At 57.1% G+C, this 22,064-nt stretch overlaps 2 long non-coding RNA genes across 2 annotated transcripts; one reads left to right on the top strand and one right to left on the bottom strand.

The window, feature by feature from the left end:
* Positions 1–590: 590 nt before the first annotated feature.
* On the bottom strand, positions 591–12,079 carry LOC109567270 (uncharacterized). Its single transcript, XR_011570123.1, has 3 exons — positions 11,319–12,079; positions 3,563–3,706; positions 591–707 (listed from the first exon to the last, which is right to left on the bottom strand). It is a non-coding gene; the product is annotated as an uncharacterized lncRNA (long non-coding RNA).
* On the top strand, positions 692–5,278 carry LOC139186534 (uncharacterized). The gene is made up of 2 exons (XR_011570124.1): positions 692–848; positions 4,384–5,278. It is a non-coding gene; the product is annotated as an uncharacterized lncRNA (long non-coding RNA).
* Positions 12,080–22,064: the final 9,985 nt, after the last annotated feature.

The following is a 22,064-nucleotide window of genomic DNA, read 5'->3' as shown; positions in this document are numbered from 1 at the left end:
ACGGCACCTGGAGGGGCTTCTCAGGGCAAGGGGCCTTCTGGGTAGGTCTTTGGAGGCTGCGTAGGAGTTTTCTGGAGAAAGTAGAGCAGCAGCAGGAGCCTGGAGCCTGGAAGTGGAGAGGTCACCAGCCATGTGGGGAATCAGTCCTCACCTACTAAGGACCCACTGTGTGACCCTCTGTTGTCCTTTCCAAAGGATTCAGTTTCTTTCCCTAAGGACAGAGAATTTCCAGAGCCATGGCATCTGTTTATTATCCTGAGGGTGGACAGGACCACCTCTCCCCCAGGCCCCTGCTGCTGAGGGTGAGGGTCTGGTCAATAGTGCTGTCCTCGGGATGGGTCATTCCTGAAGCTCCCCAGACTTGGGGGGTGGGGGGTGGGGTAGGAGGATAAACCATCTCTCGAGACCCTGGCGGATGTGGCCCTTGCTCTGTGCCAGGCATGGGAGTAGCAGACAAGCTCCTGTCGTGTGGGCTTAAAGGAGGGAGAGTAGTCAGAGAGGACAGAGAGACAGAACCTGGTGGTAGCCAGGGCAAGAAGGTCACAGAAGATCTGTAACAGAGGCAGGGTTATGTGAGATTGGCTGTCAGGGAGGCCCCTGGAGGAGGGGACCTTGGTGCTGAGAACCAAGGCCAGGAAGGCAGCGCTCGGCAGACCTAGGGCGTCTTCCAGGCAGAGAGAACAGCATATTCGAAGAGTGGGATGGAGCTGAAGAGGAGAAAGAGACCAAGGAGGTGAAGGGGAGGCTGGAGGATGCCCTGTGGCCCTGTAGACCCCAGGAAGGAGGTGGGATCCCCCATTGCCCAGCCTAGGAGCTCAGCCTGGTCCTGGAGCCGCACTGGGCCAGAGGTATCCAAGACCCCTGTCCGTTCGCAGCCTCTGCAGTACCAGCCCAGCTCCACCCGCCTGCAGAGCCCAGGCTGAGCTGATTTACTGCAGACACTGGAGGTGGGGGGTTCCCCAGGAGCCATTGATTATGGGGTGTAGGGGCTGGGGGACAGGCAAGCTGAGAGGGGTGACTCCTCTCCCCGCAGGGGGCCCAGCCAGGCCTGTGTCACAGCTTCCTGAGGGAGGGTGAGACCTGAAGGGTCCAACAGCACTGAGAAAAGCCTGTGGAGCGTGGGGAGCCCCCAGGCAACACGGGGGGAGAGTGCCAAGCCCCTGCCATTTGGGTAGGACAGCTGTCAGGTGTCTAACCTGGGGCGGGGGGTCCAGTGGAGAGTCTGGCTTCTTAAGAAGAGACTCCTGAAGCCCACAGCCCCCTGGCCAGGGGAGCGGGTAGAGGGTGGCCTCTCACTAGGTTCCACAGACCCTGTCCCCAGAGCCTCCCTCCCCACCTCCTGCTTCCTGCAGCCACACCCCTGAGTTCCCGCCCCGGCTCAGGTCCGGGGTTTCCTGTGTCTTTGCCCATGGTGGGGGTGGGGGGGTGGTCAGGGGGGTGGGGAGTGGGTACTGTCCAGGCAGAGGAATTAAGATGAATTAAGATATGCCCCTGAGGCCATCACAGACAGCAGCGCCCTGATGTTGAGGACTTGCTGGGGGCAGGTGGGCTGTAGATGGGATGGGTGCTGCTGCTGTCCACTGTACAGACCAAGGACACAGCAGGTCTCCAGCGGAGGGGGCTGTGCCCTGGCCTTTGAGTGTGGACGAGGGGTGAGGGTGGGGCCTGGTTCTCCTCCTGTGAGCAGCCTCGGGCCTAAAAGACACTGGGCTAAATATAGCTGTGGAACTTCCCGGAACACATCATTCCTTGTGTCCAATAATGAATGCTCCATAAAGTACCGTGTCCCTTGAGAAAGCCAGGCCCACCTGGCATGTCCCACAGGGAGAGGGGCAGGAGGGTCACTGCCCACCGCTGAGGGCTCAGCGGCACCCCCGCCCAGGAGAGGCCTGGGGGGCTGTGGGTACAGACCCCAGTGGGCTCGTCCTCAGCTCCCTAGGTGGCCCGACTGTGACTGGAGCTGGGGAAGGGGTGGACGATGGCATCCCCATCCTCTGGAATCTTCGTGACCCTGTGGGAAGGGCCAGGAAGCCTGTCAGGGCCCCAGAGAAGCCTCCTGTGCTGCCGGGATGCAATGCATGTGTCGCCTCCTCCAGGAAGCCCTCCTTGCTGGCACTGGCCCCCATGGACCCCTCCCCAGCCCTGGCCACTGTCTGGCAAAGGGTCTTTTCCACTTGTGGAGAAGAGGCAGGCCCCACTTGGTCTCCTTGCTGCCGGCCCTGAGAGGCCCCAGATGTGTGCTGATGACGTGATGGATGACAGGCAGACAGGAGCCTGGGGAGCAGCCAAGCAGGGACTACCAACGGCCAACCAGTGAGGCTTCCCATCCAGGGGTCACCCAGCCCCTTGGGCCCCAGGAAGGTGCCCGTCACTCTTCCTCCAGGCTGTTTAAGTCCATGGCAGGTGGGCGCCCTGGGTCTGGCCCTGCCCCACCTCCCCTCACCCCTTTCCCCTGCAGGGGGCTTGTGGGGAGGAAGGTGACTCAGGTCAGCAGGGTGAGTTCCGTACACAGAGGCTGAGCGCCTGGCACATCTGAACGGTGGTCGTCGGTCAGAGCTTGGCACCCACTTCCGGGAACAGGCCTTCCTCTGGGCAGGGCAAGTCCCTTGCTACACCTGTGGTCTCCACGCGGTCACCTACAGGGCACCTTGGTGAGGGCTTGGCTGAGTGGCCCAATCCCTCAGGTTCAAGGTCAGTGAGACCCCAGCCCTGTTCCTGCCGACCCCACAGGGGACCCTGCAGGGTCTTGGGTGGGAGGTCCTCTTCCCATGCCCCAGGTCTGTCCTGGCTGCGGGGTGTCCAACAAGAGCCAAGGGTCTGGTGGACAGGCAGTGGGTGCCCCCTAGTGGCTCCGTGGAGCAGCAGCGTTGAGTGGCAGTCAGAAGAGGCCAGAACAGGCCAGAACAGGACCTCAGGGCCTCCAGCCTCAGTGCACAGGATCCAGAGCCTATGTGGCCACAAAGTTCTCCCTGGACCTGCGGGGTCCTGATGCCCACCTCTCTCCCTGCCCTCTGGCCTGGTGGGTGCTGAGCCTTCTCCATGACTGCAGCTTACTCAGCCCCTCCTGGACAGGGAGAAGAGGCAGTCCCTGAGGCGTCACCCCCACACTGGGCCTCAAAGTAGGACCCCCAAAACTGAGCCAGGCACTAGAGAGTGGGGGTCTGGGGGCCTGGGCAGGACCCCCATCCCAACATGTCGAGAGAAGCCACTGGGCGGTGCTCAGGGTTGCAGGGCCTGGTGAAATGCCTGGGCTCGGGTCATAGGTCCATGAGGCAGCTTGATCCAATGAAGGTGGGAGCCACTGTGGCTGGCCCACCCCACCAGGGGCAGGAGGACGTTCATGAGACAGCGACACACACGCGTCTGTTTCACACTGGGAGGAACTCTGAAGGCAGGGGGCGGGGATCTCCATGCAGACGGAGAACAGCTGAGCAGGAGAGAGGGGGAGAGGAGGAACAGCATCGGGGTGGAGGGAACAGCATGTGTGCACTCAGAGCGGCCTCCATGGAGCTCTGTGGAGGGGGAGGTTCAGCAGCAAAGGAAGGGACCCCAGAAGCCTTACCTCCCTGGCCTGGGGCCGGCTGCACCGTGAGTGTTCTCTCTCTGGCCCTGGCCCTCTGCCCTGCCTGGCTTGGGCTTCCTCCTGCTCCTCGTACCTTTTCTTCCAAGACACACTCATGGACACTGAGCAAAGAATCATTTCTTCCTGCAAAACATTTTTGTGGAATAAGTAAGTTTATCTGTGGTGAGAGTTGGAAAATTACAGCATGGGAATGGGGGGTGCAAGGAGGCATGCACCCCTTCTGGAGTCTGGCATGGGTGCCATCTCACCAAATTTTAACAAGAGCCATCACTTGGGGAGGGGGAGGCAGCAGGTGGCCTTTACCAGGGCTTAAGGGGACTGACAGGGACGTTTTTTCAGAGAGCAGCTTGCCTTTGGGCCATTTGTCTGGAAGCCCCAATACTCTCTGAAATACACTTGATCTTTGTTTAAGGCAAGGAGACTGCTGTTATGAATTATCAATTACTGTTGGCTTGGGGTGCCCTGGGAGACACGCATAGTGGGGGACAAGGGAGGGGGTCCAAGTCATGGAGGTAGAGGCAGGAATGGATGTGGGGACACTGGCTGACATTGATGGGGATGGTCCTGACGCTGTACAGGTGCCCCCCACCCCGCACCGAGGCCCAGACTTTGAGGGTCTCCAGGTGGAGCAGTGTCTCCACTCTACAGTGAGATTCTTGGGAAGATAAACTTAGGTACTTCCACTAATCACATATTAACGTGATTTAGAACTGGACATAGAACAGCAGAGTGGTTCTAAATTGGGAAAGGAGTTCGTCAAGGCTGTATATTGTCACCCTGCTTATTTAACTTATATGCAGAGTACATCATGCAAACTGCCGGGTGGGATGAAGCACAAGCTGGAATCAAGATTGCCGGGAGAAATATTAATGACCTCAGATATGCAGATGACACCACCCTTATGGCAGAAAACGAAGAACTAAAGAGCCTCTTGATAAAAGTGAAAGAGGAGAGTGAAAAAGTTGGCTTAAAACTCAACATTCAAAAAACTGAGATCATGGCATCTGGTCCCATCACTTCATGGCAAATAAATGGGGAAACAATGGAAACAGTGACAGACTTTATTTTCTTGGGCTCCAAAATCACTGCAGATGGTGACTGCAGGCATGAAATTAAAAGACACTTGCTCCTTGGAAGAAAAGCTGTGACTAATCTAGACAGCCTATTAAAAAGCAGAGACATTACTTTGCTGACAAAGGTCCATCTAGTCAAAGCTATGGTTTTTCCAGTAGTCATGTATGGATGTGAGAGTTGGACCGTAAAGAAAGCTGAGTGCTGAAGAATTGATGCTTTTGAACTGTGGTGTTGGAGAAGACTCTTGAGAGTCCCTTGGACTGCAAGGAGATCCAGTCAGTCCATCCTAAAGGAAATCAGTCCTGAATATTCATTGGAAGGACTGATGATGAAGCTGAAGCTCCAATACTTTGGCCACCTGATATGAAGAACTGACTCATTTGAAAACACCCCGAAAAAAAAAAAAAAGAAAACACCCTGATGCTGGGAAGGATTGAAGGCAGGAGGAGAAGGGGATGACAGAGGATGAGATGGTTGGATGGCATGACTGACTCAATGGACATGAGTTTGAGCAAGCTCCAGGAGTTGGTGATGGACAGGGAAGCCTGGCATGCTGCCGTCCATGGGGTTGCAAAGAGTTGGATATGACTGAGTGACTGAATTGAACTGAGCTGAACTGAACGCGATTTGAGTGCTTTACGGGAGAAAACATTTTATTTGGGCAAATGTCATCTGAGAGTGTCAGGAACTCTGGAAGCAGGTCAAGTTCAGAGTTCGGTCAAGCGGTGCCCCCACGTCTGATCTCCATCAGGGAGGTGGACTGTGCCCCGTGGTCTGCTTGAGAAAACACCCCAGACAGTGGGACTTTTCTCCTCCTGGTCGTGTGTGTCACAGGACATCACCACTAGGCGGTACCCAAGGTCTTGTCTCTGATGGGGGTGCAAGTGTGCAGACGAGCCTGAGTGTGCAGTGTCTGTGTGAGTGTGATCGTAGGTCTGCGTGTGGATCTGTGTGTTCATGTGTGTGTAAGAATGTCTTACCCTGTGTGTGTGTGAGTCAGCGTTCGTGTGCACTGCTGTGGGTTGGGAGCTGTGACTCCCATGCAAACCCAGGAGCCCTGGTTCTCCAAGTAGCCAGTGTGTCATGTGGCATCTTGGGATCCCCCTCCCCTGACTTGGGTGGAAACCAGCCTTGAACAGTGGACACGGTGCCCATGTGCTGCCTGCTGGCCCAGGACCAGCATCTTCTCTCTGACTCTGTGTGGCCCCAGCCCTCTTTGGGGTCTGTGAGCAGCGACCTGGGTGGGCTTTCAGAGGGGCCCAGCCAGTGACCCTGGCCCCAACCCTGGCTGAGAACCCAGAGGCAGAGCCTGAGGGTGGCCCCCAGTGGCTGCGGGCTGCCCAGGGCTCTAGAACCTCTGATCCCACACAACCCTTCTACCACCCGCTCAGTCTCAGGGCTGCCCCTCCCCCAGCATACTAAAACAGGATGTAGTGGAGCCGCTGGTGGGTCCCAGGACAGACCCCAGGCAAGTGAGATGACAAGGCCCTGTCACTGATACGTGTCTTAAACTACCTTCTGATGGGGCTATTTTTAAGCTAAAAATACTCAGACCCACGAAGCTGCGAGGGTGATTGGCAGACACATCTCCTGGTGCTGTTCAAATCCTATAGGGTGCCCATCTGAGGCGGACGTGGTGCCCCAGCCTCCTCCCCAACTCCCGACAACTCTGGGGTCCACCTAGCCTGGGTGGGTGACCCCATCACCAGACGGGGGAGCACTGTATCCTGGGCTGCCACGCACAGGCTCTATAGGACCACTGCCAAGCTTGACCCTGCCCCAGAGCCCTGGCATCTGCTCTTCCCGCTGTCTGGAACGCTCGGTCCCCAGACCACCTGGTCCTTTCCTCAGTGTCGCCGCATCAGAGACCTCCCAAGCTTCAGATGGGGCTGTGACCTCAGGGCGCTGCGGGGCAGCGTGATCCAACAGCATGCTGCCTGGACCTCTGGCCCGGCTCCTCTGATAACAAAGGTGTCAGGCAGGAGATGCAGATACGGGAGCCGCCAGGCAGCTTAATGGGCTGAGCATCCTCTCTGGGGGGCGGGGAGCGGGGGAGCTGTGGGGAAGGGGCCTGTGGTCACCTCCCTCCTTTCTGGGTGGGCACATCCTGGAAGCATCAAGGAGGGCATGAGAGCAGAAGCCACTGTCTCCCAGGGCATCTGGAAAAGAGGCTTCTGGTCTCCCATCAGGTTTGGGTCACATAGGCCAAGGGGCCCTTCCCTGTCCTGAGGGACCCGCATAATGCATCACGTGAAGGGGAAGGGATACCTGCCCTGCTCTCTGCCAGCGTGCGTCTCACTGCTGACCTCTGGAGGCCCAGGAGCTGCCCATCTGCCCACCCACTTGCCTTTGGGTGTCCTATGGGCATGGGGTAAGGGTGGGCTCTTCCTTGGGTCAGCCCTAGAGCATCGAGCCTGTAGGACCCCCGAGCAGTCTGGTCCAGCTCATGCAGCAGTGAGGTGGGGAGAGGTTGCAGAGAAGGGGTGCGCTCTGTGTCCTCAAGGCCTTTCTGACTGTTGCTGGACACATCCCAAAATTCCCTCTGCCGGTCCCACCCTCCCCGAGACAGACCAGGTCTGGGGATGGTATTTCGGACACTTAGTCTAAGTGTCCTGAGTCCTCACCTGGACCCCAGAGTGGGGCTACATCTCCTCTGTTGGGCACTGGAGGGGGCACAGTCTCCCACATCACCCATCAGACAGGCCTCATCCTGCTGAGCCCCAGAGTGGTGACTCGTCCTCTGTCTCCAGGCCTTCACAGAGGGACCCCAGGGGCCATGCTGGGCTGCCCATAAGAACCATCAGTAAAGGCATAGAGGCTATTCTTGGCAGGGGCTCCTCTCCCTGAGTCTCTGATGAGGGGTCTGAGCACCCCCAAACCTCTCCAAGGAGGGTGTAGGGTGCTCAGAGTGCTGGGCCAGCCCATGTCCCCGTGGCACCTCAAGGGGTCATCCCACCGAGGGGCGCAGCAGCTCTGGACAAGGCCCTGCCAGGCTGGAAAAGAACTTCTGACACAGCGATTCCAGGGCCAAGCCCACGTCTGAGTCTGCGGCTCCACACAGACTGGCCACAGCTCCTGTCATCAGCAAAGCCCTGGAGGGCAGAGGTGTGGCCAGCGAGGGTCACCTCCCTGAGTGAATCTCTTCCTTCGGCCACCGAGTATTCAATTTGCTCAGAGTGGGGGCTGGACGCCTGGCCCTGCAGAAATGGGCTTTACATGGACCATCTGTGCAGGGGTCTCTGTGCCTCCACGTGCCCTGGAGTGGCCTGGAGATGAGACCTGGACTCTTCCCAAGGCAGACACAGGACAACGGGCCCAGCGGCTGGCCTGTCCTTCCACCTGACCTGGCCTGTGGGGCCGCTTGGCAGGGAGACTTCTGGTCCCTGAGCTGCTCTGACAGTTCTTCCAGTTGGCCCGTTTCATGTGAGACACTCTGGGGGCAGTCTGTCATCAGAGAACACTGCCCAACAACAGCTGGTTCCGAGGGTCTCAGAGGGCCCCCCAGTCTCACCTCCAGGGGGTCCAGGCCCCAAAGTGGCCTGGGAAGTGCCTGGACTCGAGCAGACTGACCACCCCTGCCTTGGCCCCAGATGCTGGTCTTCCAGCCTGAATCTGCCAACTGCCCACACCCTTCAAATGTCTGCACCCCATAACTACTTGCACTCCTGACTGCCTGCACCCCTAACTACCTGGACCCCATGACTACCCACATCATCTGACCACCCACCTGGCAACAAAGCTGCTGCTGCTTCTCTGACCAGGGCAGGAGTTTAGCCTGGGGCAGCGGGGTCAGACTCAAGTCTGTCTCTGTGGTCTTGCAGCCCACTGGCCCCGGGTCCCTGTCCCAGGGGAGATCCCGTGGGCCCGCTAACCAGGAGGGGTGCTCCCCTGGGAGCCTCCAGTCCCAGGACAGCTGGGAGAGGTTGGGATTGGGTTTAGACTCTGAGGTTTCCTCTCCTTTTGGGAGGTTCCTCATGTTCCCCTTCTGACACCGTGTCCACCAGGAGTCCTGTGCCTGCTGGCGTTTTCATTCTCTTTTCCTGGAAGGGCCCTACAGGCTCGTCTCTAACTTGCCACGTGTGTGCTGATCCGAGGGCCTGGGCAAGGGTGGGGCTGAAAGTGGAGCAGGGCTCTGGGGGGGGGTGTTCCCACCAACCCCCTGATTCTCTGGTCAGAATCCCCACTTTAGCTCACAGCCCAAGTCCCCTCCCCACCTGTGCTAACCGCCCCCCTCAGAGTGGACATAGACTCTTCCTCAGTTTCCCAGAGCACCATGGGTTGCAGCCTGTTTATACCAAGCCTCCAGGGATGTAGGCATCCGCTGACGGCTCTTGGGTGACAGGGACACTGTGCGTGCATCTGCTGTCTCTGCATCATGGCTGCTCTGGCCGTCTCCAGCTCCTCCCCAGCCCAGATCCCCCCATAATGTCCCCCTGGTTTTGGATCAGCTGAGCCCTCACCTCCCTCAGGAATCCCTGTTCCTGGGTGAATGAGCCACCTCCTCTGAAAGGTGATGGGGGATCATGATGCTCACAGGGGTCAGGAAGCTTCCCCTCGTCCCCATCCTGCCCGCCTTGGTCACAAGTCCAGTCCCACCACCTGTCTTCCCATGTGACCTCGGAGGGCAGCAGAACGGCAGGGGCAGGGGCAGGGGCTGCAGGGGCTCCTGGAGGGTGGGAGGACCTTCAGTGGCCGCCTCTTAAGATGATGGAACAAACGGGTTCTCAGGGCTCTCCAGGCCACCCCACACTGGCAGGGACAGGGCATTGAGTGGGTGGGGGTGCTCCCAGGATCCCTGCCCTGCCGTCTCAGCCAGGGACACCGGCGCTCCCGAGGCAGGCTATGCATAGTGAGGAGTGTGGGTATGACTTAGTGGCTGTGGTTCCAGGGTACAGGACAGGGAGGGCGGCCACATCTCTGCGGGGCCAGCCTTCAGGTGAGATGAACCATGTGGATGCCAAGCCCCATCCCTACCTTTCACACCCGGGGCCCTGCTGGCCCCACAGCTTCCGGATCCCAGCCTGGGCTCTGCGTCCAATCAGCCCAGAAGTAGAGCTGACGGGCTAGGGGGACAAGGCAACTTCCTCTTCGCAGAAGGCGCCGACTGCAGACCCTTGTGCCTCCACTGTCCAGGGCAGAGCTGGGCAGAGACACTGCCCAGCTGGCCGGCTCGCTCTGCCTCTCTCCATCCCCTGGAGGAGCCCATGGGCCAGGGGTGTTTTCCAAGTGCCAACCCCCACCTGCCCGCTGTAGGGCAGAAGCCCCATTAGCCAACCCTGGTGGAGCCCTGCTGTGCTGAGTCACCACTGCTAAGATCGACACTGAGCACCTGGACGGGGGTCCTGGGGTGGGACCCTCCACCTCTTCCGTGGCCCCAGCCCAACTAGGCCAGAGTCAGGATAGACCTACGGTGCCTGGGGCAGAGTACCTCCCCTTAGTCTCTCTGTTCTCCCTCACCAACTACCCCAGGAGCCCTTTCCAGAGTGGAGGATTGTAGCAGTCATTTACACGTTAGTGAGACTTAGGCCAACCTGCTCTGTCTTCCCAGAGGCTTTGTAGCAGCCACTGTTTACAGCATGCCTGTTAGGCTCTGGCCCTGGCCCTGGCCCATCAACTGGGTGCACCGTGCCTCCCTGAGGCAGGTAGGAATGCCACCATCCTCCCATTTTATTATTATTATTGTTAGGCCATACCATGTAGCATGTGGGATCCTAGTTCCCGGACCAGGAATTGAACCCGTGGCTGCTGCAATGGAAGTGTCTGGAGTCCTAACCAACCGGACTGCCAAGGAATTCCCATCCTTCTATTTTAAAGATGAGGAAACTGAGGCTCAGATAAAGAAACTTGCCTGGAGTCTTTGAGTGTGGTGGGGACATGACCTCACCCAGGAGGGTCTGAGTGGACCTCTAACCATTAGGAGGAGGAGAATGCTTTAGTGGGAAGGCTAAAGTCCACTTGGAAATGACATAGGAAACTTGGTTCCTGCTTCGTGCATTCCCAGCATCAGGAGCCAGGGTTTTCGGGCTTTTGGAGGCCTGAAAACTGCTTCTGGGTCTCCAGGCAAGCCTGGGCCAGCTGCAGGCCTGACTCAGCTTCCTGTGTGGGTGCCGACCTGGGAAGGGACAGGCTGTCCTGGCTGCTGCCCCTCCAGCCTCGTCCAGACCCCGCCTGGGGCGTCCTCACGGGCGGGCACTGTGGTTTCTCCCTTCTAGCTGCAACATGTAGTGAGACCATCCAGGCTCCAGTGGGGAGTGTGCAGGGGTGCCCGGAAGCCTCCAGGGTCCCTCCTGCCCCAGGAGGGGGGAGCCTTGCATACCAGCCCCTCCCCCACACCCAACACAACTCCCGCCCTGCACCTGTCCATTCCTGGCCTTTAAATAGCTGTGACTAGGCGCCCTGTTCCTTGCTCCTCGCCAGGGGCAGTGTGCACAGCACAGACTTCCCATGGCCCATGGGCAGGCTGGCCAGCCCTGGGGCACAGCCGGAAAGTAGCCAGAGGACACCCTCATTTGGTCGGTTGGAGAGCCTGGACACCTGGGTTCTCGCTGTCTGTGAACTTGAGGAGGAGAGCAGAGACACAGGGTGTGGGGTGGTGGCTCCTGCAGCAGAGGGCTGGCCGGTCTGCGATGCCTGGGAGATGGCCTGGCCAGCCACCACTTACCATCCCCGGTCTGGGACCGCCTTCTTCCAAGGGGTGAGGCCATTTAAGCCTTTTGTGCACTGCCAGTGGTGATGTGGCTGCAGAGCGCTGGTCAGCAGGTGTGTGCAGCCCCAGCCCCCGCCCCAGGGCTGGGAGTGGCCGGGCCAGGTCCATCCTGTCGTGGTGAGAGCTCTCTCCTCAGTTCTGCCCGAACCCGAGCAGAGCCGCCCAGAGCCATTTCCACCCAGCACCTCAGTGCTCTGTTCCTGGCTATTTTTAACCTGAGTGTGGTGAGTGCATTTCTTCAAGAAAACCGCTCTCCCGATCAATCCATGCAGTACCCGGCGTGGACAGCAGGCTCACGCACCCGCCGGGCCGCCAGGCTGTAACTGGAGCCCATCAGCTGACCGGGACAGGATAAATCCGGCTCCTCTGACAACTGTTCTGATGGTCTTATCTGGTTACGCACACCCCTCCCCATGCCGCTGTCAGTCCTTAATATAACTCTGACATCGTGCCTGGTGCTGGGACCAGGGCTGGGGCGGAGGGCTCGGGGGCTGGTCCCCCGGTGCCTGGGGAGTGATGGAGGCCTGAGAGGACCCGCTTCCTGGAGTGCGGAGCCAGGACTGGCTCTTGGGGTGAGGGGCTACCCTGTCACTGGCCTGGTGAGGCTGTGGAGGGCATGCAGGCTGGAGCTGGGCTTGGTGAGGGGCCATGATCCCCTCAAGGCTTCTGAGACTGTGGGTGATTTTAAGGACAGAACCAGAGCTTTCATCAGAAACCCAAAGGGTCTGATGTGACTAATGTTGCTGGGAAGGCAGATGCATTCTCATTGGTTCTGAGAACACGTGCATTTTGTGACATCATTTTTTTGAACAGACCCTGAGCCACCCTATGTCCTGGAACTGTGTCCTTGGGGGAGACATTTGTTTAGAGGGACTCCCTCCTGGCCCTGTGGCCACATCCACCAGGTGGACTGGTCTTCTAGAAGCATCCATGTGCATGAGGCCATCTCTCCTCCCAGTCAAGCTGTTCATTTCAACTCCATTCAGACGGGAGAGGAAGAGGGAACTGATGGGGATGAACAAAAACCTGCAGGGCTCAGAAAACATCCCCTTGCACAAGCCTGAAGGGCAGCCCTGGAGGGGACCTGGGGCAGCATAGACTCGGGGTGATGCTGGGGGCTGGCCTGGGGGCTGTGGGTGAGGATGCTGGCCTAGTGTACCTGAGGGGATCCACTTGGGTCCCAGGGCTCAGGGTCTCAGATCCTGTGGTATAGCCTCCCCAGACAGAGTCAGATGAGAATAAAAGGCAGTTTAGGGCAATCTGCTGCTGCTGCTGCTGCTGCTAAGTCACTTCAGTCGTGTCTGACTCTGTGCGACCCCATAGACGGCAGCCCACTAGGCTCCTCTGTCCCGGGGATTCTCCAGGCAAGAATACTGGGATGGGCTGCCATTTCCTTCTCAATCTACTAAACAGCAAACCCCATAAATGCCAGAATTTCTTATGCCATGGGGCTGGCCACTTATTTCAGAGGTGCTACGTTAATGTCACATATGGCATAAAATTTTTAGTGGGCATTAATTGAGCCAATGATATAGCCATAAATTGAGAACTCCTCTAGTCCCCGAAGTTAGGAGTAAATCTGTAAATATTTATTTCATTGTGGCACAGGGAAAGAAACGCTCCAAATGAGTTAATCAATAATCCCGAATTTGCCCCATGCTGTACTACGGGCCTCTGGTGTGGGAGCCCGTCAGACTGGACTTGCTTGTGGACTGGAATGGCCCACCCCGCACAGGTCTGGGGACAGAGCAAGCATTCAAACACGTTTGTTGAGTGACTGACTGAAACATAGATGAAGTGGGAGAGAGAGCCTTGACCCCTGCCAACATTTTGTCCCGGGTTTCCCTGCTCTGAGGGGTAATTGTGTGAGCCTCTGCCCCCTAGACTGAGGCACAGACAAGGGCAAGGAGGGGCCACCCACAGCTGGGCCCTCAGTGACCCCGTGAGCATTCCTCATAAGAGAGCATGGCCCTTGCATGCTGGGTGATGCCTGGGGGTCCTGGCGAAGGTCAAGCATTCCAAAAATATTTGTGAAGAAAATGAAAGCCTGTGGGCGCGAGACCCCGGGGCTGTGGTCAGAGGACCCGGAGAGGCAGGCTGACCCCGTGGTCACCAGGTCCGTCCAGGGACACTTGGTTCTGACTGAAGACTCTGAGGCCTCTGTAGAGCCCAAGACTCAAGTGAGGGTTGGGACTGTGCCCAGGGATTCTCAAGTCCACCCCCAGGGAGGTGGGGAAACAGAATGAAGGGCAGAGCAGGCCTTGTGCACTGGGTCCCCCCAGGAGTGGGCACACACCCCCACTTGGAATGAGATTCTGAGGGCTCACTTGAGGCCACCCAGCCATTTGCAGAGCCTCCTGGGTGTGTCGAACGCCTGCTCCAGGACAGGCCACCCCATGGGACATGAGCCACTCTGGCCACATCTCCAGGCTGAGCAGGAAGGAGGCGCTGCCTGTGGGCCCACCTGTCATGGCAGCTCAAATGCTCTGGGAATCAAAGTCCTAAGATAGCCGTGATGGCCGATCCTGGCACTGGGAGGCTCCCTAATCCCCTCAGGCTGTGGCTGCCCTGTGCCTGCAAGTACCCGAGAATCACCCAGCCACCCAGCGGGCACACCTAGGCCCTCCCCTCCATGGCAGCTGGCCAGGCCCTGTGGGCCCAGCGCATCGGCCACTTCTGGTCTGGAGCAGCCCCTGCCCTCAGGGCCTCCTGGACCACAAGCCTGGATCTCTTCCATCCATCTGTTCACTCTCCATGTGTTTCACAAGCGCCTGCTATATGCCGGCCTCCTAGGTGCTAAGAGACAGTAGTGGGACACCCGTGGTCCCTCTCTGTCCTCCTGGGACCACAGCCACATGACCACATGGATGATGTCACATGACAAGGCCCGGGGACACTTGAGAGATGGGCTGTGCTGATGACCCACGAGTGAGGGAGGCAGCCAAATCTGAGGTGTCAGCGCCTTCCTGGGAGAGGAATCATTTCCCCTGAAGCTTGGGGGGGAGGGGGCTTCCTGAGGAACAGGAGGGGGTACTCCAAGCTTGGCCTCTTTGGAGACGCTGCCCCCCACATTATAGGGGCTCTTTGGAGACCCCTGGAATTCCACTGGGTCTCCTGGTCCCCAGGTTCCCTTCCCTAGAGGCGTCTGCACAGCCAGATGCAGCAAAGTGGGCCTCACCCCAGTTCAAGAACGTCTGGGGATCCCAGCACACAGCAGCCCTGTAGGAGGGTGTCCCTTCCAGGTCAGCTAAGTGCCTGGCAGGAGTCAGAGCCGCCAGTCAAGCCCAGGCGGGACACCGGGCTTCCTGGGAGGGTTGGGAGGGGTGCCCGCTGCAAGCCCGTTACTAGTTTCTTCATCACATTTAAGTTTTTCATCAAAACCGTGGCTTTCTGGATTCCACACCATGCACCCATGATGATCTCAACTGTGTACAATATTTTCAATGCAGAAGATAGCATGAATGGCTATGGTAGTTTTTTTGCTTTTATGTAAAATTAATAGACTTAATTTGGGGGGAGCAGTTTTAAGTTTACAGAAAAGTTGAGTGCAAGGTATAGAAATTTCCAGGATATCCCTCCCCTATTATTAAAATCTTATACTGGTGTGATATGTTTGTTATTATTGATGAGCCAATGTGGACAGATTATTATTAAAGTCTGTAGTTTACATCAGGGCTCACTCTTGTGTTATATATTCTGTGGGTTTGGACAAATGTGTGATGACATGTATCCGCCATTATCAATCACACAGAGTAGCTTTCGCTGCCCAAACCCTCTGTGCTCCACCTGTTCATTCCTCCCTCCCCCCAGCCCCTTATCTTTTTTACTGGCTCCATAGTTCTGCCATTTCCAGAGTGTCACAGGGCTGTAATCACAAAGTCTGTAGCTTTTTCAGATTGGCTTTTTTCCCTTAGTTTGATTTACTTAAGGTTCTTCCGTGTCTTTTCATGGCTTGACGGTGCAGTTCTTTTCAGGACTGAGTAAGATTCCACTGTCTGGATGCACCACAGGTTTTTATCCATCAACCACTGAAGGACATCGTGGGTTGCTTCTGAGTTTTGGCAACTGTGAATACAGCTGCTATAAACATCCATGTTCAGGATTTTGTGTGGACAAAGGTTTTCGACTCCTTTGGGTAAATACCAAGGAGCACAGTGGAGTGCATAGTTAGAGTATGACAAGTCTTATAAGAAATCATCAACTGTCTTTCAAAGTGGCTGCCCCATTCTGCATCCTCACCAGCCCCGAATTAGAGCTCCTGTCGCTCTACCTCCACGCCAGCACCTGGTGTGTGAGTGTTCTGGATTTTCGCGGTTCTAAGAGTAGGCAGTGATATTTCATTGGTCAGATTTTGCATTTCTCTGATGATAAACTACGGGAGCATCTCTTCATATGTTTGTTTCCGTGTGCATATCTTCTTGGGTGAAGGGTCTCAAGATCATCAGCCCACTTCCAAATCTGGTTTTTGCTTTCTTATTGAGTGTGAAGAAGTGAAAAAGCATTAGTCACTTCAGTCATGTCCAACTCTTTGCAAGTGACCCCATGAACTGTAGCCTGCCAGGCTCCTCTGTCCATGGGATTCTCCAGGCAAGAATACTGGAGTGGATTGCCATGCCCTTCTCCAGGGCATCTTCCCGACCCAGGGATCGAACCCAGGTATCCTGCATTGCAGGCAGATTCTTTACCATCTGAACCACCAGGGAAGCCTCTATTGGAAAGCAGATGTGTGTTGATCCTTTATCAGGTGTGTGTTTTGAAAGTATTTTCTCCTGACTGTGGCACATCTTTTCGTTCTCGTCTGTGTCTATCACAGAGCAGAATTTAAAATTTCAGTGAGGCCCAATTCATCAATCTTTTCTTTCACGGACCTCACTTTCGGTTGGTGTCGTATCTGAAGAGTCATCACCAGCGTCAGAGTTCCCTTAGTTGGAGACAGTTTTCCTTTAAGAAGCAGAAGTGCTGAATGGTTTGCAGTCCATTTCTCTGGGTTTTATTTAGATTTATTTTATTTTTTTTTATAAGCTGCAGTGCGCTCTGCTAAATCGCCAAGGGGAAGCCAATTACACACTGAACTGGGCGAGAAATGTTGAACAAAAATGAAGTTTCTGTCTGGCAACTTCCAGCCCAAATTGCGCTGGGACATGAGATGGAAATCTTCAGCAAGAGGATGCCCTTTGCTTGATGTCTTGGTGGAGGGTTCCCACTCAGGTGCCATGCAAGGACACGAAACCAGGGCGAGTGCGTCACCTCTGCTGGGGTCGGGGCTGGTGGGCATGCCTATAAAGAAGGGGCCTCAGAGATGGAGGCTTAGTGAGGCACAATCTGATGAAAGCAGAGTGGCAACTGGTCAGGAAGGACGCACTTGTTGGCCCCAGAATCAAAAGGCATTTTACAGGGTACACCAGAGCCCTGCTGCTGCCAGAACACACCTTGTACATCCAGTGACTTGAAGCACACATGTGTCATCTCACAGTCTTCAGGGTCAGAAGTCCAAGATGAATCTCCTGGGCTAAAATCAAGTGGTCCTTGGGGTGGTCTTTCTGAAGGCCACCCAGGAGGTCATTTCCGGTGCCCAGAGCCCCTCCATCCATCCTCACAGCCAGCGGCTGGCACCTTCAGTCCCTCCTGGCTCCACATCACGTCTCCTCCTACAGCTGTGTTAAACGTCTGTGGTCCAGTGTTCAAATGCACTGGGGGACCCAGGAGAGTCTCCCCATCGTGGTCCTTAGCAGCACTACACGTGCAGAGTCCCTGCTGTCCTGAGGGTCAGGACGCCGTGTCTTCAGGGGCTGTGGTTCTGCCTCCCACACAGGGACGCAGTGACCTGGGACGTGCGGGTGGACCGGCCCCGCCTGAGTGCTGCGCTCACCACACCTCACTGTGCTTCTCCAAGCCTCAGCCTGGCTTCCGTCAAACCTCGACAGGGCTCTGTGTTGACCCTCCCAGAGGACAGAGTGACAGCCATGCCCCCTCGGAATGCCTTCTAATCAGATCACTTCGCTGGGCCAAAGGTCACTGCGGGGCTGGATTAGGAAGCGCCACCGAGGGGAAGCAGACAGGGAGGGAGATGCTGGAGACGGCAGGGTGGGTGGGCTGTCCTGGGACGGAGGCCGAGTCTGTGTGCTCAGCGCCACTCCTCCCCCGCCCCCTGCCCAGCATGCTGGGGAGAAGGTGCAGGCGAGGGGCGCTGTGAGGGTGGCTGTTGCAGGCCTGATTCTCACAAACCATCCGCCCTCAGCAGCCAAGCGTGCCCTCACCCTCCTCCCCGCCCTTCCAGAACTTTCCAGCCAAGGCTTGGGCCTGACTTCTTCTCTCTGGGGCAACCGCTGACCATGCCTGTGTCTGGTATCCCATCCTGCTTCCTGGGGGCTCTGAGCTCATGGTCAGCTCACTGCCGGCCCTTCCAGGTCAGCCAAGGTGGCTCCGGGGCAGGGAGGGGGCAGAGTAAAGACCGGCACTGTCATCCTGGTTATGGATTAGAGCTACAGGGCACACGGTTACGACCCTCACAGAAACCTGACCCTTTTTTCAGTGTCCCTCTGGTAGTTTTTTTTTTTTTAAGTAATAGACTCTATCTTAAACAGCAGTTTTAGTTCTACGGAAGAATCATGCAGGAAGCACAGAGACTCCCTTATGTTCCCGCCCCCTCCACGTGCAGATGCACCATCTCCCCCATCACCCACACCCCCCACCAGATGGGGCATTTGTTAGAACTGATGAACCTGCACTGACACGTCATCACCACTCAGGGTCCACAGTTTACAGCTGGGCAGACTGTTGTACATTCTGTGGGCTTGGACAAATGTCCAATAACATGTGGGCTTCCATGGCGGCTCAGACGGTAAAGAATCCGCCTGCAATGCAGGAGATGCAAGAGATTTGGATTTGATCCCTGGGTCAGGAAGATTCCCTGGAGAAGGGAATGGCTACCCACTCCAGTATTCTTGCCTGGGAAATCCCATGGACAGAGGAGCCTGGTGGGCTACAGTTCATGGGGTTGCAAAGAGTCAGACACGACTGAGATACTAACACTGTCACTTCACTTTCATGATGACGTGTATCTACCATTATAGCATCACTGCCCTGAAAATACTCTGCGCTCCACCTGTTCATCCCTCCCTCCCCCTACCCTCTGCCAACCCCTAATCTTTTTACTGTCTCCATAGTTCTGCCTTTTCCAGAGTGTCAGAGAGTTGGAAGAACAAAGTCTGTAGCTTTTTCTGATTGGCTCCTTTTACATAGTTAAATGCACTTAAGGTTCTTCCATGTCTTTTCATTGCTTGTTGGCGTGTTTTAATTAGTGCTGAATAATATACCACTGTCTGGGTACACCACAGTTTATTTATCTGTCACCTGCTGAAGGACATCCTGGCTGCATTCAAGTTTGGCAACTATGAATACAGTTGCTGTCAACCCCTACATGCAAGTTTCTGTGTGCAGAGGGTTTTCCTTCCCTAAAGCCTCTAGTGCTGTGGGATGAACTGCATCCCCTGAAAACCTGTCTGTTGGAGTCGTCACTCTCAGGACCTCAGAAGGTGCCCTTATTTGGGAATAGGGTTGTTGCAGGTGTAATTAGCTCAGACGCGGTCACTGGAGAAGTGTGGCCCTAATCCAAGTGACCTTATGAAAAGGGGTCTTTGGGACAGACACGCTCACAGGGAGGCACCATGTGCAGATGAAGGCCGAGGCCGGGAAGATGCTTCTACAGGCCCAGGAATGCCAAAGATGCCCACAGTCAGCAGAGCTGGAGAGGGGCCAGGGGTAGGGCCTCCCTGGGGAAGAGCCAGCCTTGGGAACAGGACTGGTCCGTGGGGCCTTGTTACAGGGGCCCCTGTACAGTCACACACACATGTGCTGGGCAGCACACACAGCCTGCATACGTCTCACTCACCTCGGACGCCGGGCTCCAGCTGCTATCACTGGTTTGCAGGTGGGGGCAGGTGGCCCCCATCACCTGCCTCCCAGCCGGCTCCCCACAGCCCCAGCTCAGGTGATGGGGAGCCAGAGAATTTTGTGTCCAAAGAGTCGGAAGCTGACAGTGAGTGCGGGGACCCTGAGCCGCCCACAGCCCTAAGGTTCCTTGGGGATTGAGTCTGAGGCGGCACTGCCGGCCCCCCACCCCCACCCCAGCCCGGTGGTTTGCAGCTGACGAGGCAGCAGTTATTCCTGCAAGAGAAGCGGCCTTAGCTTTCCTGACTCTTCGATTGTGCAGCCAGGTCTCTGAAACTCTGTTCGTCAGAGCTGCAGGCTGGGGAGGGACTGCGGACAGAGAGGCCGTGGCCAGCCCTGAAATGACCTTGGCTGCGGGAAATGCCCTTTGTGATGTCAAACTTAATTATTTCTGGGAGAAATGTCAGCCAGGACCTAATGACTTGGAGCTGTGTAGGCAGAGCTGCCGTTTAGCAAGCTCAGTGCTGGGGTCTGGGGTCCAGGGGGCACTGGTCACAGGGTTTGGGGGAGGTGCCCTTGTTCAGACCTGGCACCTCTGTGGGGCGTGTGGGTGTTTGAAGCCCTGGCTCCAGGCCTTGGTGGCCTTGGTGAGTGGGGATGAGTGCAGGAGGGGGAGGTCACTGCCCCGGGGTCAGAGTGCAAAGGGCCCCAGGCCCAGAAATAAGTCATTGTGAAGGCTTCCCTGCTGTGCCCACCTTCTTCCTGGTTCATCACAGCCCCCACCCTAGCCTCCTGTCCTGGACCCACCATTCTCCCCTCTCAATACTCCCTGGGGGTCCCCTGCCCTTAGAATAAAATCAAAGTTCCCATCCTGGCCTGCAACCCCACATGACCCCCATCTTTGCTCTCCCAGCCTCTGCTGTCTTCACGTTGTATTGTTGTTCACGGGGGTCTCTGTAGCCCCCGGGGCTGGATCCTCGAGCCCAGCCCACCACACCTGGGAGCATCACTTTTGGAATCGTCAGGGATGGCAGAAGGTGCACACGCTGATCTATGAGGACTCTGATGCCCTCCGAGGTGCAAGGCCTGTATTTCAATGACCCCCTGCATCACAAGAGCACCTGCTTCTCCAAGAGCACCTGCCCAGGCCTCTCAGCACATGTAGTCAAGCATTCAGAACATCCTTAGTGACTTTCACCAGTTTTGTTAGAGGTTTACTTTCACAGTGATGATTGCCCTTAACTGAACAACCTCCCCCTCCCAAGCCAGATGCTCCTCTGGGCGGTGCCCACGTTGGCTCAGGCGGGCAAGCATCATCTGTGGTCAGTGTTTTATTTTAGCAAAGAGGAAGTGAAGGCATGGATGGGACTTGCCTGGGGACTCTGGTCCAGAAGGCAGCTGTGGTCTATGGCCATATCACCCCGAACGAGCCCGATCTCAACAGAAGGCAGCTGCGCCAGGACCGACCCTAGGTCTCAGAGGTGGTGCCATTTCCTGCAGCCTTGTCTCAGGCTGCTGCACAGACCAGCAGCCCAGGGGCCCTGGGCTCCCAGGGGGACAGACCTCCTGCTGGGCCCTGCACAGGGTGGGTGGTATGGGTCCCCACCAGGCCTGCCCTGTGGTTGTGGACAATCAAAGCCTCCGTGCCCGCCCCCTGCCCCCCAGCTTCCTGGGAGACAACCAGAGATTAGCTGCCTAAACAATTAAAAATCCTGTTTACTGGCAGCGGGGACTATTTCAGGTTTCACCTTTCAGCCAATCGATGCCCAGTCTGCACTCGGTCAATACCCAGCTCTCTGGTCAGGACACCAGCCGAGGGAGGGCCCACCCATCCAGGGGTCCAAGAGGGGGTGGCAGGGGTGGTGAGCCTGGGGCCCCTCAGTTCTTGTTGGGAGTCGGCATGTGGCCCTGCCCACTGGGCCTTAGCCCCCAGGTCCCCCTCTCGACCTAAAGCAAGAACCGGGTGGTGGGCTTGTAGAGAAGCTGAGTGGGGAATGCAAAGTGCAGGCATTCAGCAGGCGCTCAGCGAATGCTGGCTGTACCCGTCACGAGAGCCTCCGCCTTCCTCCACGCAAGGGGGGGCATGGTCTGCATGCCCTGGTGGCTCTTGGGCCTGGCCCTTCCCCAGGGCTGTATGGGGAGGGGAGAGGGCTGTCCTGCCACCCGCTGGTCCTGCAGCCCGGCTCAGGGCACATAGCCTCCTCTGCCTCTTTCTCCTCCTTGTCTGGGAGATGCTCACAAGGAGTCGAGGGCAGGTGGAAAGCGTCGTGCCTCGTTGAGGCCCCGCCCAGGGCAGGCCACAACCTCCACACACATCCTTTCCGTCCCAGGGTCACACTCACACTGGCTGAGCCACTTGTGACCTTGCATGTGGGCACCTGGGCTTCGAGCAGCCACCTCCTGGGGACAGTGCCACCTGGAGAGGGTGGGGGGCACCCACTGGACTGGGACTTGGACCCAGGTGAGGCAGTAGGGAGAACAGGGGAGGCTCTGGACCCTCCTTGGAGGTAAAGGTTCTTGAAATTACCTCGTCCCCAAGGTAAGCATCCTCTTTGCCTACCCCACCCCCACTTCCCCGGGCAGCGGGGCTGGGAGCCAAGACCCATGGTCACATTCCAAACGTGAACTTCTCCATCTCGTCTTCTCTCTGACCCCCGAGGTGCTCTGGAGCTGTGGCCCCCGACAATGGGGGCTGGAGTGGTGTGCACAAAGCTGGTTACCAGCACCAAGGGGGTGGACACCCTCCCCATGGCCCCTGGGGCCACCGTCTTTGGAAAGAAACCCCTCCCAGAACACCAGGATACCCCTTAA

This window comes from Bos indicus, chromosome 13 (genome assembly GCF_029378745.1).
Source record: "Bos indicus isolate NIAB-ARS_2022 breed Sahiwal x Tharparkar chromosome 13, NIAB-ARS_B.indTharparkar_mat_pri_1.0, whole genome shotgun sequence".
Classification (NCBI taxonomy): Eukaryota; Metazoa; Chordata; class Mammalia; order Artiodactyla; family Bovidae; genus Bos; species Bos indicus.
Note: the sequence above shows the minus strand (reverse complement) of the source record. Positions and strands in the feature narration are given on the sequence as shown.